The sequence below is a fragment of the Scyliorhinus canicula genome, chromosome 5 (genome assembly GCF_902713615.1).
Source record: "Scyliorhinus canicula chromosome 5, sScyCan1.1, whole genome shotgun sequence".
Lineage (NCBI taxonomy): Eukaryota > Metazoa > Chordata > Chondrichthyes > Carcharhiniformes > Scyliorhinidae > Scyliorhinus > Scyliorhinus canicula.
The window spans coordinates 14,165,209-14,184,640 of record NC_052150.1 but is presented as its reverse complement, the minus strand read 5'-3'; the positions used below and the strand labels follow the sequence as shown (position 1 = coordinate 14,184,640).

Sequence of the window (19,432 nt, the reverse complement as noted above, 5' to 3'; positions counted from 1 at the left end):
CCGTACCAGCCTCCCCGGACAGGCGCCGGAATGTGGCGACTAGGGGCTTTTCACAGTAACTTCATTGAAGCCTACTCGTGACAATAAGCGATTTTCATTTCATTTTTTTCAAAATGCCCACCTTCGGGTATTAATACCCTCTGACCGTGGCACCATGGTGTGGTGTTGAATGACCATGCATGATGGAACTGGGCTCGTTGTTTTCTGGGCAATGGGGATAAATCAGCCAGTGTTCACATTCCTGAAAGTCCCATGGTGCCAGGACTCTTTCCCCCCCCCCCCCCCTTCCCCCAACTCATGAAGAAACAGCCCACTGGTGAACGGTGGGAGGTTACAGCCGTGATCTACTATGAGTCTTCACCTTCTGGAGAGGAGGGAGGGGTGTGTGGGGGGGAGCATTTATTGTCAATTCCGTTTTGGGAAGACTGCACTGAATGCATTATCTTCGCAGGACTAGTGGACTTGCTTGCGCTTTAGACAAAGCCCAAAGCAAGGGGTCAGAAACGGTGCCGCAATCGGTGTCTCTTTTTGCGGGGGGGGTGGGGGGGGGGGAGCAGGAAAGCAATTTGCGTCAAAGCTCAGAAAGCGTGACCCCAGCCTTCCTGCCTCTTGCCACTTTCGACTCAGCACCTTGCTCTCACGCCCACATGGCCGGCTGCAACGCTCCAGTGAAGCCCATCGCGAGCTGGAGAGGTAACAGCTGATCTTCCGGCTGGGCACGTTGCAGCCCCCGGGACTCTTTTGAGTTCGGCAACTTTATTTGACCTTTCTCCTCCATCTTAAACCCCGACCTTTCTTCCCTGTTTTTAAATATTCCATACGTTTATTGCCTCAGTTCAAACCCCCCCTCCCCCCCCCCCCCCCCCCCCCCCCCCCCCCCCTCGCACCTTTTGTTCCTAAAGTTGCCACATTTTGTTGGTAATTTTCTCCAGCTCGAACACATTCTCCCTCCTTTCAGGTCAGACTGAGAGCCTGTGGACTGGAAACGTGAACTCCGTTTCTCCCCTCACAGACGCTGGCAACCCTTCTGAGCTTTTACAGAGCCTTCTGTTCTTGTTGTTTCGGAGTCCGGAATCTATTTTGTTTCTTGTGGGAAAGTTTATCCATTAAACCTCACTGTCGCTGTATGAAAATCCCAGAATCTCCCCCCCCCCCCCCCCCCCCTCCCCACACCACATGGACTGCAGCGGTTCAAGAAGGCAGTTCACCACCGCCTTCTCAAGGGTAAGTAAGGATGGGCAGTGAATGCTGGTGCGGTCAGCGATGCCCAAATACCATGACGAAACAAAAACAAACCGTTCTTTTCAGCAAAAACTCAAACATGCAGGAGTTGGAACCCATTTTTAGTGGATGTTTTGGGAACGTTGGTGCTTGCAGTTCCAGGTATCAGAGAATTGTTACAGCACAGAAGGAGGCCATTCGGCGCATCACCCCTGTGCCAGCTCTCCAAATGAACAATTACCCGAGTGACACTCTCTCCCACCTTCTCGTCGCAACCCTGCTCTGCCTTCCTTGTCAGACAATAATCCAGTCAAACGCCTCGATTGAATCTGCCTCCACCACCCTCTCTCAGGCAGCACCTTCCAAACCTCAACCACTCCCTGTGCGAAGGACGTTTCTCCTCATGTCCCCATTGATTCTTTGGCCAATTACTTTAAACCCATGCTGTCTCGGTCACAATCCTGTCACAATGGGACCAGCTTCACTCTATCTCCGGACTGCTCATGATTTGGTATTGCGAGGGTAAATTGAGTTGGTGTCTGCAAAGAAAGAACGTGCAGGGTTACGGGGATGAGGCAGGGGAGTGGGATGAGCTAGAATCCTCCTTCAGAGAAGCCAGTGCAGCCCCGATGGGCTAAATCGCTGGCTTTTAAAGCAGACCAAGCAGGCCAGCAGCACGGTTCGATTCCCGTACCAGCCTCCCCGGACAGGCGCCAGAATGTGGCGACTAGGGGCTTTTCACAGTAACTTCATTGAAGCCTACTCGTGACAATAAGCGATTTTCATTTTCATTTCTGCAATGTATCGATCTCCGTGATTTTTGAATACCTCTATCAAATATCCTCTCAGTCTTACGTTCTCCAGAAGGAACAGTCCAAACCCCTCCAATCTACCTATCGAACTGAAGTCCCTCATCCCTGGAACCGTTCCCAGGAATCTTTTCTGCTCCCTCTCAATTGTACTTTTTGTGGGCCGGCAGGTTTTTTTTTGGGGTGTGTCACTTTCCTTTGAAGCTATTCAACAACAGTGGCTGGCGGCTGGGCAAGCTGACCTTCAGATTGTTGGATAGGGGTGGGAAAAGACTGTATTTGTGGTTCACAGATGAAGTTGAATTTGACCCCACGCTTGTAGGCCCAGCTACCGCTTAGATGAGTGAATCAAATGCCAGCCATTGGAAAAGGGAATAAAACGATCTGCTACCTACAGAGAGAGAGAAACAATCAACGTTAACATTAAACCTTCAGTGAAAATGTTGGTTGCCGCTCCTCTTGAGCAGTCACCCGACACCACACGGAGTAATTTATCCTGGTTGCTGCTTATCGGAGCTTTTGCGATGGTGCGAGGAGATGGCTACTTGGATAATGATTAGTGATGTAATAAAACCATTGCTTGAATGAGCAGATAATCTGTTGTTTAGAAAATGCTGTCAAAAATTGCAGCGTAAACATTTCCTTGAGCGCCGGCCTTGGGGGGAGTTGGTTGCGGAATGTCACGTTTTAAGTCTCCTCTTGTGCAAGTTCCACGGGCCCCGAATTTAACCCTGGACATCCCAAACAGGAGTGTGTTAAAATGGTGGCTGGGCGCTTCCTGCTGCCTTCGCCACACACTCCTGCCCGCTGCCTTGGCCACACACTCCTGCCCGCTGCCTTCGCCACACACTCCTGCCCGCTGCCTTCGCCACACACTCCTGCCCGCTGCCTTCGCCACACACTCCTGCCCGCTGCCTTCGCCACACACTCCTGCCTTGGCCACACACTCCTGCCCGCTGCCTTCGCCATACACTCCTGCCCGCTGCCTTCGCCACATACTCCTGCCTTGGCCACACACTCCTGCCCGCTGCCTTCGCCACACACTCCTGCCTTGGCCACACACTCCTGCCCGCTGCCTTCGCCACACACTCCTGCCTTGGCCACACACTCCTGCCCGCTGCCTTCGCCACACACTCCTGCCTTGGCCACACACTCCTGCCCGCTGCCTTCGCCACACACTCCTGCCTTGGCCACACACTCCTGCCCGCTGCCTTCGCCACACACTCCTGCCTTGGCCACACACTCCTGCCCGCTGCCTTCGCCACACACTCCTGCCTTGGCCACACACTCCTGCCCGCTGCCTTCGCCACACACTCCTGCCTTGGCCACACACTCCTGCCTGCTGCCTTCGCCACATACTCCTGCCTTGGCCACACACTCCTGCCCGCTGCCTTCGCCATACACTCCTGCCCGCTGCCTTCGCCATACACTCCTGCCCGCTGCCTTCGCCATACACTCCTGCCTTGGCCACACACTCCTGCCCGCTGCCTTCGCCACACACTCCTGCCTTGGCCACACACTCCTGCCCGCTGCCTTCGCCACACACTCCTGCCTTGGCCATACACTCCTGCCCGCTGCCTTCGCCACACACTCCTGCCTTGGCCACACACTCCTGCCCGCTGCCTTCGCCATACACTCCTGCCCGCTGCCTTCGCCATACACTCCTGCCCGCTGCCTTCGCCATACACTCCTGCCTTGGCCACACACTCCTGCCCGCTGCCTTCGCCACACACTCCTGCCTTGGCCATACACTCCTGCCCGCTGCCTTCGCCACACACTCCTGCCTTGGCCACACACTCCTGCCCGCTGCCTTCGCCATACACTCCTGCCTTGGCCACACACTCCTGCCCGCTGCCTTCGCCACACACTCCTGCCTTGGCCACACACTCCTGCCCGCTGCCTTCGCCACACACTCCTGCCTTGGCCACACACTCCTGCCCGCTGCCTTCGCCACACACTCCTGCCTTGGCCACACACTCCTGCCCGCTGCCTTCGCCATACACTCCTGCCCGCTGCCTTCGCCACACACTCCTGCCCGCTGCCTTCGCCACACACTCCTGCCCGCTGCCTTCGCCATACACTCCTGCCCGCTGCCTTCGCCACACACTCCTGCCCGCTGCCTTCGCCACACACTCCTGCCCGCTGCCTTCGCCATACACTCCTGCCCGCTGCCTTCGCCACACACTCCTGCCCGCTGCCTTCGCCACACACTCCTGCCCGCTGCCTTCGCCACACACTCCTGCCCGCTGCCTTCGCCACACACTCCTGCCCGCTGCCTTCGCCACACACTCCTGCCCGCTGCCTTCGCCACACACTCCTGCCCGCTGCCTTCGCCACACACTCCTGCCTTGGCCACACACTCCTGCCCGCTGCCTTCGCCACACACTCCTGCCTTGGCCACACACTCCTGCCCGCTGCCTTCGCCACACACTCCTGCCTTGGCCACACACTCCTGCCCGCTGCCTTCGCCATACACTCCTGCCTTGGCCACACACTCCTGCCCGCTGCCTTCGCCACACACTCCTGCCTTGGCCACACACTCCTGCCCGCTGCCTTCGCCACACACTCCTGCCTTGGCCACACACTCCTGCCCGCTGCCTTGGCCACACACTCCTGCCCGCTGCCTTCGCCACACACTCCTGCCTTGGCCACACACTCCTGCCTTGGCCACACACTCCTGCCCGCTGCCTTGGCCACACACTCCTGCCCGCTGCCTTCGCCACACACTCCTGCCCGCTGCCTTCGCCACACACTCCTGCCCGCTGCCTTCGCCACATACTCCTGCCTTGGCCACACACTCCTGCCCGCTGCCTTCGCCATACACTCCTGCCTTCGCCACACACTCCTGCCCGCTGCCTTCGCCATACACTCCTGCCCGCTGCCTTCGCCACATACTCCTGCCTTCGCCACACACTCCTGCCCGCTGCCTTCGCCATACACTCCTGCCCGCTGCCTTCGCCATACACTCCTGCCCGCTGCCTTCGCCACACACTCCTGCCCGCTGCCTTCGCCACACACTCCTGCCCGCTGCCTTCGCCACACACTCCTGCCTTGGCCACACACTCCTGCCCGCTGCCTTCGCCACACACTCCTGCCCGCTGCCTTCGCCACACACTCCTGCCCGCTGCCTTCGCCACATACTCCTGCCTGCTGCCTTCGCCACACACTCCTGCCCGCTGCCTTCGCCACACACTCCTGCCCGCTGCCTTCGCCACACACTCCTGCCCGCTGCCTTCGCCACACACTCCTGCCTTGGCCACACACTCCTGCCCGCTGCCTTCGCCACACACTCCTGCCCGCTGCCTTCGCCACACACTCCTGCCCGCTGCCTTCGCCACACACTCCTGCCCGCTGCCTTCGCCACATACTCCTGCCTTCGCCACACACTCCTGCCCGCTGCCTTCGCCATACACTCCTGCCTGCTGCCTTCGCCACACACTCCTGCCCGCTGCCTTCGCCACACACTCCTGCCCGCTGCCTTCGCCACACACTCCTGCCCGCTGCCTTCGCCACACACTCCTGCCCGCTGCCTTCGCCACACACTCCTGCCCGCTGCCTTCGCCACACACTCCTGCCTTCGCCACACACTCCTGCCCGCTGCCTTCGCCATACACTCCTGCCTGCTGCCTTCGCCACACACTCCTGCCTGCTGCCTTCGCCACACACTCCTGCCCGCTGCCTTCGCCACACACTCCTGCCCGCTGCCTTCGCCACACACTCCTGCCTGCTGCCGTGACAACTGCCGGTGTTTCTGACAGTGTTGCACTGCCTGCTGCAAGCAGAGAGACCTCATTAATATTTAAATATTCGGGTCTTGGGAGGCAACTTTTAACTCCACATTGCCAAACCCACTTGTCGGCAAGCAGGCGCCTGGCCAGGTGAGGCTCAGGAACACCAGGATTTTTAGCGGCCGAGATATTCAAAATCATGAGGGACCTGGCAGCACAGATAGGGCGAAAAACTGTGCCCCTTGGTGGAAAGGCCATTAATGAGAGGGCCCGGATTTAAGGTAATTGACAGAAGAATCAATGGAGGCACGAGGAGAACCTATTTCACGGGGTTGGGGGAGAGGTGGTTGCAGGCAATGTCTAACCCCCGCAGACCAATGTGGGAGCGAGCTAGCGCGTGCAGGAAGATCCCAGTATTGATAGCTGGTCAGCGTTGTAGCCGTAGCTCAGACATTGGCCGTAGTTGGCATCCCTGGTGTAGAGAGGGGCGAGAGGCTGTCACCCGGTTACCACCTGATCATTATTCCATGAATCTTGGCCCACAGTGCTGGTGGAGGCGGCTCATCAAACAAAACAAGTGAGCTTCGCATTGCAAATCTTGGGGTTGACCCAGATTCTTACTCAGCAACTTTGACAGACTAAGCAAATGCAATTTGACTCGGCCCACGCCGATCCCATGCTCGGCTTAGACTGCACTTGTCCGGTCGATGGACGAGTCTCTCTCCTTCTGACTGTCTCCTGCGAAGGTCCTGACTTATTGCTGCGATATGGCTGCGTAACACATCTCCAAAAACATCCCTCAGGATAGTTGAGATACCCTCAATTACGACACAGGAGAGAAGATAGGTAATTCAAAGGCTTTAATCATCTGAGAACTGAACAGCAGCCGAGAAGTGTGCTCATCACATGCAGCCGAGTGAGCCTCATCTTATATACCGTTTCCTGGGGGCGGAGCCAGAGGCGGAGTCCCCCAGGGTTCCAAGCCCGGTCTTAAAGGGCCAATGCATTAAAGGTAAGGTACCGTTACAGCAGCTACTGATAACATTCATCACAATAGTATTTCAAGTGGCCCCACTGAGGGAATGTGAAACGGTTATTGGCTGTGGGAGAGAATCACTGCTGAAGCTTCTTACACTGGTTTTGGGATTGGAAAGAGCGAACGGCCTTAAACCTCTCACACCCCATACCACTCCACCGCCAGAGACAAACGTCTCGCCCCAACTCACCAATCTGGACCGAATAAGTGTTTCCTTGGTTAGATCGTACATTAATTACAAGGTAATTAAATCTCGGAGTATGGAATCTCCAGAACAATCCTAAAGCTTGGAAATGAGAAATGAATTATTCATTCACCATGTTTGAAGCTGCATTCAGTATCCAAGCCGGGAGGAACACTCCTTTGGGAATATGTCTTTTTAAAGGCTTTGCCGCTAAACCTGCTTCAACACCATTTGTACAACTCCAATTTCCTGGAGGAATTTGGCACAATCAGCTTGTGTGGAGGGTGAACAGATAAGAACTTGTTGCATTGTCTTCCATTGTTACAGCTTTCCTTGATTTTCAATTAGTTAGGCCACAGTGAATGAATCTTTTGTCCTTTCCTCTTACTGTAAGTGTTTCACTCACTGGCTTTCCGTCTCTTTCGTTGCTGCTGAGTGTTTTGAAAAGGCTGGAGTTTACAGTCCTGATAAATGGCTACAATCTGGAGTCCAAGGTGGAAGAATGAGGGAGAAATTGGTTTGGGCCCGTTTTCTTGGGCCCTCAATGCACGAGGCAGAATCCCGAGACCGTCCCAAATCGGGCAGAGCTGCAGATGCCAAATGGGCACACAAGAGGTAGCTTCCCCCGGCCCGGCCCGGCACACCAATTTGGGTTGGTTATGATCTTGGCGGCTGGCAGCCACACCCTGGGGAGGCGACGAGGCGAGAATGTTGGGGGAGTGGGGTGGGGGTGGGCGGTCCAGCGACCTGTAGTCTTGCGATGCAAAAAAGAAGGTACTTCGAAACAGAAACAAGTTAATGTTTTGTTGACGTTCTCCTGCTGTCCCTTTGGTGACCGTGGGTACACAGAAAGCTGACAGACTGAGCGGAGGCTGTGCTCAGCCCTTCTGGATTGGGGAGTGGGGGGGGGGGGAGGCATATTTATGAACAGGTTTTAGGATCCTCAATGCAAGGGGACTTCTGCCCCATGCAGGCAGCCGCCAGGGACACCTACATGTTGACAAGCCAGAATTGACATCACACGTACTTCTGCCACCATCTTGCATGAGACGTAGACTCACAAAATTGGTGTTTTTTGTCTGCATTTTGTGCTCAAAAAAGGCACAGAAGGATTTAATTTTGCTCCCTAAGTATCCAATGTAGCAGAAATACTGCAATAGAAATTATCCTTAGTGTTTCATATATTGAAACATACATGTAAAATAGAAGCAGGTGTAGGCCATTCGGCCCTTCGAGCCTACTCCGTCATTCATTATGATCATGTTCAATACCCTGATCCCACCTTCCTTCCCCATATCCCTTGATCCTTTTAGCCCCAAGAGCTATATAATTACACAATGTTTTGGTCTCAACTACTTTTTTGTGGTAGTGAATTCCACAGATTCACCACTCCCTGGGTGAAGAAATTTCTCCTCACCTCAGTTCTAAAAGTCCTTATTCTCAAACTATGACCTCTAGTTCTGGACTCCCCCACCATCGGGAACATTCTTTCTGAATCTACCCTGTCTAATCCTGTTAGAATTTTATAAATTTCTGAGATGCCCCCTCTCACTCTTCTAAACTCCAATGAATATAATCCTAACTGATTTACTCCTCATATAATAATCTTTATTATTGTCACAAGTAGGCTTACATTAACACTGCAATTAAGTTACTGTGAAAAGCCCCTAGTCACCACATTCCGGTGCCTGTTCGGGTGCACAGAGGAAGTTTTCAGAATGTACAAATTACCTCGATCTCGAATAACGACGAGTCAGAATACAGGAGGGAGATAGAGAACCTAATGGAGTGGTGTAGCGACAATAATCTCTCCCTCAATGCCAGCAACATCCGATGCCAGTGCTTATATAGTTACATTGTATATCTTGTGTTGCCCTATTATGTATTTTCTTTGATTCCCTTTTCTTCCCATGTACTTAATGATCTGTTGAGCTGCTCGCAGAAAAATACTTTTCACTGTACCTCAGTACACGTGACAATAAACAAATCCAATCCAATCCTAACAAGGACATCTTTGGGACTTGTGGGAGGAAACCGGAGCACCCGGAGGAAACCCACGCAGACACAGGGAGAACGTGCAGACTCCGCACAGGCAGTAACCCAAGCTGGGACTCAAACCTGTGACACTGGAGCTGTGAAGCAACAGCGCTAACCACTGTGCTACCGTGCTGCCTATTAATTTTCTTAGTTCTAGTCTACATCAGCTCACTTGTCGAAAAAAATATTTTAATTGTACTGTGTGCTGGGCAGAGGGTATCTCGAGAGTTGGAAGAATTGCAAAATCCTTCCTCTGAAGCTATGGGAAAGCACAGTGCGCCAGGCTCGTGTTATTGACTGTAAAGCATTCTGAAATTGCTGAGCATCGCAAGCTTTCAAGACTCCTCTGAGTTTCTAAGAATCATCACACCCAGTTCCCATAAACTGGGGCGTGAGAAGGTTGAACACAGAGAAAAAGAAAATGTTTTTGTGTCATGTGTTGTACACACAGACGTACCAGTGAGTCAGGCAGGGCTGACCCGAGGAAGGTTGTTCTTGCTATGGAGGGAGTGCAGCAAAGGTTTACAAGACTGATTCCTGGGATGGCGGGACGCTTCACAGCGCCAGGGTCCTGGTGTCTCCTCGTGCCTGCGTGGGTTTCCTCCGGGTGCTCCGGTTTCCTCCCATAAGTCCCGAAAGACATGCTGTTAGGTAATTTGGACATTCTGAATTCTCCCTCTCTGTACCCAAACAGGCGCCGGAGTGTGGTGACTAGGGGCTTTTCGCAGTAACTTCATTGCCGTGTTAATGTAAGCCTGCTTGTGACAATAAAGATTATTATTATTATAAAATGTGCTCCATCTGGTTGCCCCATTGTTTTTAGTGGATTGATTAGGGGGAAATGGTGGGATGGTTGTAATATTATTGTACCGTTTGTAGAATTCGCTACCCCAGAGTGCGGTGGATGCTGGGACATTTAAGGAGGAGTTGGACAGATTTTTAATTGGTAATGGATTGAAGGGTTATGGTGGAGTTAAGTCCAGGATGAGATCAGCCATGATTGAATGGCAGAATAGACACGATGGGCCAAATGGCCTAATTCTGCTCCTGTACCTTATGAGCTTATGAACTCGTAAACCAGTAATCTAGAAGCCCAGGCAAATTCACCGGGAAAATGGGTTCAAATCCCACCACGGCAGCTGGTGGAATTTACATTATAAATAAATCTTAGTAATGGTGACCATCGAATGTTGTAAAGACCCATCTGGTTCACTAATGTTCTTTAGGGAAGGAAATCTGCCATCCTCACCTGGTCTGGCCTACCCATGACTAAACTATATAGTTGGCTCTTAACTGCTCTCTGAAATGACTGAGCAAGCCACTCAGTTCAAGTGCAATTAGAAATGGGAACAAGATGCCCACACCCCACAAAATGATAAAGGGAACAAAACGGGACCCAGAAACAAAAAGCAATTTATGTGATATATTGAAAAGAAAACAGAGTCCCATTTTGGGAGGGCGTAGCGGGGTCGTTCCCGGCACTAATGGAACTCTCTTATTTTTGTTGGGCCTTAGCAGGAAATGCCCCCCCTTGGCACTGCGAGCCTGGCACCCATGTGGCACTGCCAGGGTGCCCAGGTGGCACTGCCATGATGACAGCCTGGCGGTGCCTGAGTGGCATCAGCAGTGTCGGGGTGCCACCCTGCCCAGAGGCCAACCACCCAGGGGCCTCCGATCGCCTGGGGGAGACCCCTCCCCCCCAAGTGCCTTTCTGCCTGGTCCCCGTTTATGGGACCAGTGTTCAGTGGCCCCTGGCTGGGGTCTCCTCGGCATGGCCGGTAGATCCGAGGGAGGGGAGGGGGGGGGGGGGGGGGTTAGATCTGGCCTCGGCAGAGATAAGTGAGCTCTATGCAAGCCTGGAATCCGCCCAAAATGGGCAGGATTCAGATCGCAATGTCTCGTGAGATCTCGTTACATCACGCGGGGCGTAACGACCGTCGGGAATCAGGGAAGAGGCCTCTTTGCGGGATCTGCAGGCCAAGTCCCGTCCCAATTTCAGCGGGACGTAGTCGGAAAATCACATCCAAAGTTGTCTGAGTGCTGCTAGTAGTTTACATGAAAAGCAATGAGCTGCTTTTTCCTTCTTATAGCTTCCTTTGAACGAGGAGGATGCTTGTCACGCACAGTAGAGCCGTGGCAAGAACCTGGTGCCTTTTACATGGGGATACTGTTGCGTTGCAGCTACCACATGTGGGGTTCTGACCAGGAAACTCTCCCACTCTTATCGCCTCTCATAGAGCTATTGGAAAGATATCGGGGTGGATAGTCAACCTGTTTCACCACATTATTAGCACACCTTTCTTGGCCATCAAGTTTCAGAATGGGACTTGAATCCAGAGCTTCTGGCTTAGAGGTAGGTTTGCTACTCACTGCCCCACTAGATCTACCGTTTACATTTATGCAGCACCTTTTACAACCACCAGCCACCCCAAAGTGCTTCACAGCCAATGAAGGACTTTTGAAGTGTAGTCGCTGTTGTACTGCAGGAAACGCAGCAGCCAATTTGCACACAGCAAGCTCCCACACGGCAATATGATGACCAGAGGAACTGTTTCTGTGATATTGATTGAAGGACAAGTACTGGCCAGGGTGCCGAGGGAATAATTCCTTGTGAAATAATGGCAATGGGATCTATTACCTCTACCCGTGCAGGCAGATTGGGCCTCAGTTTAATGGCTCATCTGACAGACCGATCCTCTGGCAGTGTGGCGCTCCCTCGATACTGCACGGGGACTGCCAGTCCAGATCTGCCCTGAGTACGACTTCAGCACAAAATTGCAACACTGGTGGGTACATAGAACATAGAATTTACAGTGCAGAAGGAGGCCATTCGGCCCATCGAGTCGACACCGGCCCTTGGAAAGAGCACCCCACTTAAGCTCCTCCACCCTATCCCCGTGACCCTACCTAACCTTTTTGGACACTAAGTGAAAATTTATCATGGCCAAACCACCTAACCAGCACATCTTTGGACTGTGGGAGGAAACCGGAGCACCCGGAGGAAACCCACGCAGACACACGGGGAGGACGTGCAGACTCCGCACAGACAGTGACCCAGCGGGGAATCGTACCTGGGACCCTGGTGCTGTGAAGCAACCGTGCTAACCACTGTGCTACCGTGCTGCCCAATAACAACCTGCAGTTCTGTAATTATAAACTGACACAGAAACTATGCCAACTGGGCACGTCTGTGTTGGAAAATTCTCAGTTGATTCCAGTTCCTTGAAGAAAAAAAATCAGTCAGCCTGGAAGGAATTGGAGCGTGCCAGGTAAAATCGAAGCACCAAATTCCACGCCATATGAAACCTGGTGGGGCAGCCAAAGTCTCGCTTTACAGAACCATGTTAAATCATACTGAATTCTACAGGACATCTACTGATTTGTTCAGTACAAAGGCTTGTACAGAAGTGGATTCTCACAGACCAGGGACGCGATTTAACGGAAATGAGTCCCGTGTCGGGCGCGCACAGCTGGGTGTTTCTGAACTCCGCTCATCAGGGCAGGAAGCGGTCGGGACGCCATTTTTAAATGTCTTTCCCCCCCATCCCTAGACCCCGCATCATGACTCCCGGATTCCCCCTAACAGCCCAATAAAGGGGTCATCGAGCTCTCCCACACCCCACCTAATAAGGGCAGGGTACCCCCGTGTCCAATCCCCTGTATGGGCAAAATGCCACCCAGTCACCAGGTGACACTGCCAGGGTGCCAGATGGCTCCGAGGTTGGCCAGGGTACCACTCTGCGCAGAGCCCGGCCACCCAGGGGTCCCTGACCCCCTGACATACTCAATCACTGAGCTTCCCCAGAGCTCCGGGGTAGAGAATTGCAAACATTCACCACCCTCAGAGTAAAGAGATTCTTCTTCACTCCGCTCTAAATGACCTGCCCCTTATTCTATGACTGTGTTCGCCTGGTTCTGGACCCCCCAGCCGGGGGGATACATCCTTGGTGCATTGACCCTGTCCATCCTTCTCAGAATTGCGTATGTTTAAATGGGATCATCTCTCATTCTTCCGAGCTGGGAGAATAAAGGCCCAGCCTATTTAATCTTTTCCCATCGGACAATCCTTCCAACCCAGCAATTAGCCCGGTGGATCGTTGCTGCACGCCCTCTCTGGCAAGTATATCCTCCTGAGGTAAGGAGGCCAAAACTGCACACACTGCTCCAGGTGCGGTCTCACCAAGGCTCTATATAATTCCAGTAAGGCATCCCTTACTTCTGTACTCAAAAACCTCTCGTAATAGCGGCCAGCAAGGTCCCGTGTTGTGGGCGGGGCGGGGGGGGTTGCATTGTGTGTGGGGGGGAGGGGGGGTGTGGACCTCGATATCGGGCCGCCTGCTCAAGAAGGCGGCCCGATACCGGGATTCCGATTTAATCGGGCGAGCACACCTCCATGTGTAAATTAGCACGGTTAAGGAGAGGGAATCGCACCCGAGGCACCATTCCTAGCGTCAGCGGAGACCAGTAGCGATTCCCCATTGCAGCAGTACTGAGGGCGGAATTCTAGCCCCACGCCTGTGGCGAAACCCCCCGGGCAGCCGGCAAAACGGAAAATCCCGACGGCGGAGAATCCAGCCCTTAGTCTCCAGAACGGAGAATCCAGCCCCTGATCTTCTAACATTTTCCGTTTGTGATAATGGCATCCTGGGGTGAAATGCCAACAATAATTCTGTGCCACATCGAAGTCAGCGTTTAGCTGATTTAGCTAAATGTACTTCACACACAGGATGTTATAGTCACTCTTTATGATTTGTTTGGGTATAATTCCACAAACAAATTTGCAGAAGCGATTTATTTAAATGTTGAGATTTAAAGCAATGTAATATAAAGTGCACAGACTTTTGAAAAGAAACCCATTAAGAGCAATGGAGCAGCGTAAGGGTCACCTGGCTTGGCGAGTGGTGAGCAGTGGGGGCTCAGAGTGGGGTAATCACCCCAGGAGGGAGGGGTGGAGGCCTCTCTGAGGCAGGGGACAGATAGGGGACCAGGTGCAGCCGTGTGGCTGCTGTACAATCCTTATCAATAAATCCTTTAGTGTTTCAAATGAAGTCTGTGAAAGTGCATCATTACACCCTACACCGAGGTGAAATCGACAGAATCCCTGCAGTGGAGAAAGAGACCATTTGGCCCATCGAGTCTGCACTGACCCTCTGAAAGAACACCCTATCTAGGCCCACATCCCACTCCATCCCCGCAGCCCCAGTTAACCCCCACATCTTTGGACATTAAGGGACAATTTAGCTTGGCCAATCCACCTAGCCTGCACAGCTTTGGACTGTGGGAGGAAACCGGAGCACCCGGAGGAAACCCACGCAGACACAGGCAGAACGTGCAGACACCGCACAGACAGAGACCTGAGGCTGGACATGAACCCGGGTCCCTGGCGGTGTGAGGCTGCAGTGCTAACCACTATGCCGCCATGCTAATGAGCTGCACTTTTGGTCCTGTGTGTTTCTGTCAGACGTCAGCTCAGGGCTCTGTGAGTGTGGTAAGATGAAATAGGGATATGCTGAAAGCCACGTGTTTAAAACCAAAGCTGTTCAGGCCAGACTTTGCCACAGATTCAGAATCTATGCAAGAGGGTAAAATATTGTTTGAAGTCGAACAAGACAGGGTGGTGCAGTGGTTAACACTGCTGCCTCATGGCACTGAGGACCCGGGTTCGGCCCCGGGTCACTGTCTGTGTGTAGTTTGAACATTCTCCCCGTGTCTGTGTGGGTTTCACCCCCACCACCCAAAGATGAGCAGGCTAAGTGGATTGGCCACGCTAAATTGTCCTTAATTGGAAAAAAGATTGGGGGTGGTATTCTCTGCTCCCGATAAAAATCGGGATGGCCGTCGTGAAATCGGCCGAGCTTCACGACGGCCTCGGGGCCCGCTCGCCGCACCTAATTCACCCCCACTCGGGAGGCTAGGAGCGGGCCCCCGCGTTCCCGGCCGCGACCTTGTCGTGCTGGAAATGACATGGAAACGGCACTTTTCTGATGTGATCCGCGCATGTGCGGGTTGCCGGTTCCAACCCGTGTATGCGCGGATGACATCAGCGCGCAGACGGCACGAACCCGCGCATGCACGGTGCCGCCTTTCTCCACCACCGCCCGGCAAGACGTGGCGGCTTGATCTTGCCGGGCGGCGGAGGGGAATGAGTGCGTGCGTTTTGGACGCTGGCCCGACGACTGGTGGGCACCGATCACGGGCCTGTCCCCTCCCGAGCACAGTCGCAGTGCTCCCGTCCCAATTGGTCCCCTAGATGGCGCCCGTTTCACGAATGCAGCGACCAGGTGTGGTTGCTGCTGTGGTGAAACGGGCGTGAAAGGCCGGCCGCACGGCCCATCGGGCTCGGAGACTCGCCGTGAAACCGGCAAGTGCCGATTTTTCCGAGCCCGGGGGGGGGGGGGGGGCGGAGAATCGCTGGGGGCGCCATAAAAAATGTCGGGAGGCCCTCCCACGCCACGTGGGGAGCGGAGAAGGAGAATTCTGCCCTGGGTACTCTAAATCTATATTTTAAAAGTCGAACAAGGCAGCGTACTGATTTGAGGAAGATTACACTGAAAACAGATTGTATTACATGGGGTTGACCTTAATCTATTTCCACTGGCTCACTATGAAATAAACAGCTTAATACTTCATTCTGACCTCATTCACTAAACGTTAAACAATCCACCTAAGGAAAGATTGGAGAGACACTAAAGAGGGCTCATGCGAAGGATATAATATCCTTTTTATACATGGAATTTACTGTCATGTAACAGTTTAATAAGTACCATGTAAGTGTTCAGTAGTGTGAGTCCACTGTGGAACTTAAGGAAATGGAGTTAATGACACCACTGAACACAAGGAAATATTTACAACAAGCCTGAATTTACAATTACTCATGAGAGGTATATCATACGTATTCTTGTGGGTATTTACAACATAAGACATAGATGCAGGAGCAGGCTATTCGGCCCTTCAAACCTGTTCCATCATCATAGAAACATAGAATTGCTACAGTGCAAAAGGAGGCCATTCAGCCCATCGAGTCTGCACTGACCATCTCTGCAACTAGCCCTACCCCTTCGCCCCACCCCATAACCCCACCCAACCTTTCTGACTGTAAGGAGCAATTTAGCGTAGCCAATCCACCAAACCTGCTCCTCTTTGGACTGTGGTAGGAAACCGGAGGAAACCCATGCAGACATGGGGAGAACGTGCAAACTCCACACAGTCATCCGAGGCCAGAATTGAACCATGGTGCTGTGAGGCAGCATCGCTAACCACTATGCCACCATGCCGCCCTAAACAATAGCCTGCCTCAAATCCAGCTTCTCGTACTAACCTTATATCCCTTAATTCCTTCAGTATCTGAAGATCTTTTGATCTCAGTCTCGAACGCATTTAGCACTGAGCCATGTCTCACTGGGATAAAGAATTGGAAAGATCCACAGCCTTCTGAGTGAAGACATTTCTCCACATTTCTATACTGTATGGCTGACCCCTTCTACTTACTCCTCAGCCAGGGGAAACAATCCCTCAAACATCCACCTTGCCAAATCCTTTAAGAATGTTAAGTTCTGCTGAGGTTGCCTCTCATTCTTCTAAACTCCAGTGAATTCAGTACTAGTCCACTCAATCTCTCCTCATGGGCCAGTCCCCTCATGCCTGTAATCAGTCCAGTGAACCCTTGTTGAACTCCATCTGAAGCAAGTATGTATTTTGTTTAGTAAGGGGTCCAAAATAATATATAATGCCTCAAGGATGGTCTCACCCCACATCCTGTACAATTGCAGTAAGATATATCCACTCTTACAATCCTATCCTCTCACAATAAAGAACAGACCATTTGCTTTCCTGATTGCTTGCTATACCTGTTAACTTCTACGATCCATATGCAAGGATAGCTGAGCCCCCTCTGTATACCAGCATTCTCATTTTCTACTCTTCCCTTCCAAAGTGGATAACTCCATACTTGCCCCATCCATCTGCCATGCTCTTGCCCTCTGACTTAACTGACTATAAAACGTTGCGGCACCTTTGTGCTCTCCTCACAGCTTACATTCCCACCTAGCTCTGTGTCATTACATTTGGTGCTCTCTTCTAAGTCACTGTCACGGATTGTTAAGTAGCTGAAATCCAGATACTGATCCTTGGCATCACTGAAGTACAGACCGCCAACTTAAAAATTCTGTTATTCAAGGAGTTACTTTTGTTGTTCACATCAATAGCATTATTTACAATATTGAGGAGAGGGTTCCTTTCTAATTGTGCCTTTCTTAAAACTTTACAGTTGATGCACAAAACATACATGGAGAACAGAATTGCAACAATATTATATTCAGTAGAATAACCCTAAGTCACACACATACACTTTTTAATTCTGTGAAGTTTTATTCTCCCAATGCCCCTTAAATTAGAAATAGCCCTGAAAGAAAATAACTTACTTGTCTGGTAGGTTTCTCTCTCTTTCTTTTTATAAAATCTGGTCAGGAGGTCTTTTCCCCCTCCCCACGACCCCCTCTAAAAGAATCACCGTCCCTGCTTCAGACTGCGCGCTCGGCAAGTTCCAGACTTGAATCCTGCGATTCAGCTCTGCTGCCCTGTCTTATTGCAAGTTTCCAGGGAAACCTGTCACTTCTCAGAATTGCTGGAGTGGCAACCAACCAGAGAAATGGCTTCGCAGCAGCTGTGCCTGAAGCATGTTTCGTAGTTGCTTCACACAATACAGTGTGTCCCTCGGAATGCCCTCTTTTTGTCGGTTCATTTCCTCCCCCGCCGACCCTAGTGGATGTTTGTGTTCCTTGACCTTGCTCCCATGACAGAGCTATTTGTCTTAAGAGCCGGTGAATCGAGCCCCCCCCCCCCCCCCCCTCCTCTCCCTTGCTAACACAATTGCTGCTTTTTAACATTGCACGGCAGAGGGAGCTGTAAGAGCGAGACTCTGGGTTGAAAAAGTCCCCAAGAGGCGAAAAGCATTGCAGGTTTTGAGCTCGGCATGGTTGACGAGAGTGTAATCTAACCGGGCTACAAAACCCACACACTGCAACATGAGACATTAAAACCGCGCCTGTGTCCTTTAAGGGGATATTAATTGTCTTCATGGACAGACTTCTGTCTTCAGGAGTGGTCAGCAGGAAACCACCTATTTTGATCTCTGGCACAAGTGATATTTTTTGACATAGTTTTATCATTGCGCTCCGTGTTTAGCAAACAAACAAAAAGTCAACCGTTCTTCCCCTTTTGCATCCGCCTTTCTGACGAGATGTTAAACTGAGCCCTCTCCCCCACCCCCAATGTGCTTATTAATAATACTAATAATCTTTATTAGTGTCACAAGTATGCTTACATTAACACTGCAATGAAGTTACTGTGAAAATCCCCTAGTGTCTGTTCGGATACACAGAGGGAGAATTCAGAATGTCCAATTCACCTGACAGCACATCTCTCGGGACTTGTGGGAGGAAACCGGAGCACCCGGAGGAAACCCACGCAGACACGGGGAGAACGTGCAGACTCCGCACAGACAGTGAACCAAGCCGGGAATTGAACCTGGGACCCTGGAGCTGTGAAGCAACAGTGCTAACCACTGTGCTACCGTGCCTCGGCTGGATGTGAAAGACCCCATGGCTCCATTTTAAAGAAGGCCAGGGGAGTCCTGGCCAATATTTATCCTTCAGTCAACATCACCAGAATATCCGGTCGTTATCGCATTGTTGCGTGTGGGAAACACGTCTGCAGATTGGCTGCCACATTTCCTACATTACCACAATGCTTTCTCTTTTCTTCTGCCAGGCCTGAAGAGGATGTAAGCGACCGGGGGCGTTCATTGGATTGGTCCATGATTACACTTGGCAGAGCATAGCAGTGATTTGCTGTTGCTTTCTGCAGTGTAGCTGACCAGGAATGTCCCCCGCTCTTACCTCCTGCTATCATGTGCTATTGGGAGTATTTCCAGGCTGGTAATCAACCTGTTCGGCCTCATTATGAATGTAGTTCACCAACCATGGCCGTCATGTCCTGAAGTGGGACTTGAACCTGCAGCTTCTGGCCCAGAGGTTGGGACGCCACCCACAGGGCCACAAGACCTTCAGAACAGTGATTAGACTGTCAGCGCAAAGGCGATGAGCTGAAGGGCCTTTTCTGTGTTGTGGATCTCTCTGACTCAATTACTTCCGAAAGCACTTCATTGGCTGTAAAACGGTGGTAGTGAAAGGTTTTAAATAAATGCAAGACTTTGCCCCCCAAACTGACAAGTTTACAATGAAATCTCCCATCGAAAACAAATCAGACCACACCAATTTTTAAGGGAAGAGATTGCGCATGTCGACCGACGTAAGATTTTTTTCCCCATATTCTGGTTTGAGAGACGGTAGGGGTTTTATAACTTTCTGCAGAGGGAGTGTTACATATTTCACAATTGACCCCTTGATAACCCCATTTT

The 19,432-nt window shown here is 52.0% G+C and overlaps 2 protein-coding genes across 5 annotated transcripts in view; one reads left to right on the top strand and one right to left on the bottom strand.

Moving 5' to 3' along the window:
• LOC119965783 (acyl-CoA dehydrogenase family member 11-like) overlaps positions 1-19,432 on the top strand; it is a 122,972-nt gene that overhangs the window by 51,503 nt on the left and 52,037 nt on the right.
• The window catches only part of LOC119965784 (atypical chemokine receptor 4-like), a 39,144-nt gene that overhangs the window by 13,201 nt on the left and 6,511 nt on the right, over positions 1-19,432 (bottom strand). Inside the window, exon 1 of one of the 4 annotated variants that reach the window (XM_038796607.1) lies at positions 17,436-17,823. The exons of 1 other annotated variant lie outside the window; for it this stretch is intronic. The gene's annotated coding sequence lies outside the window, so the exon portion shown is untranslated. Of the gene's footprint in view, positions 1-2,076; positions 2,263-16,333; positions 16,407-17,435; positions 17,824-19,432 lie in introns of those variants that run through there. 2 more of the 4 variants (XM_038796609.1, XM_038796608.1) reach the window with 2 other exon arrangements.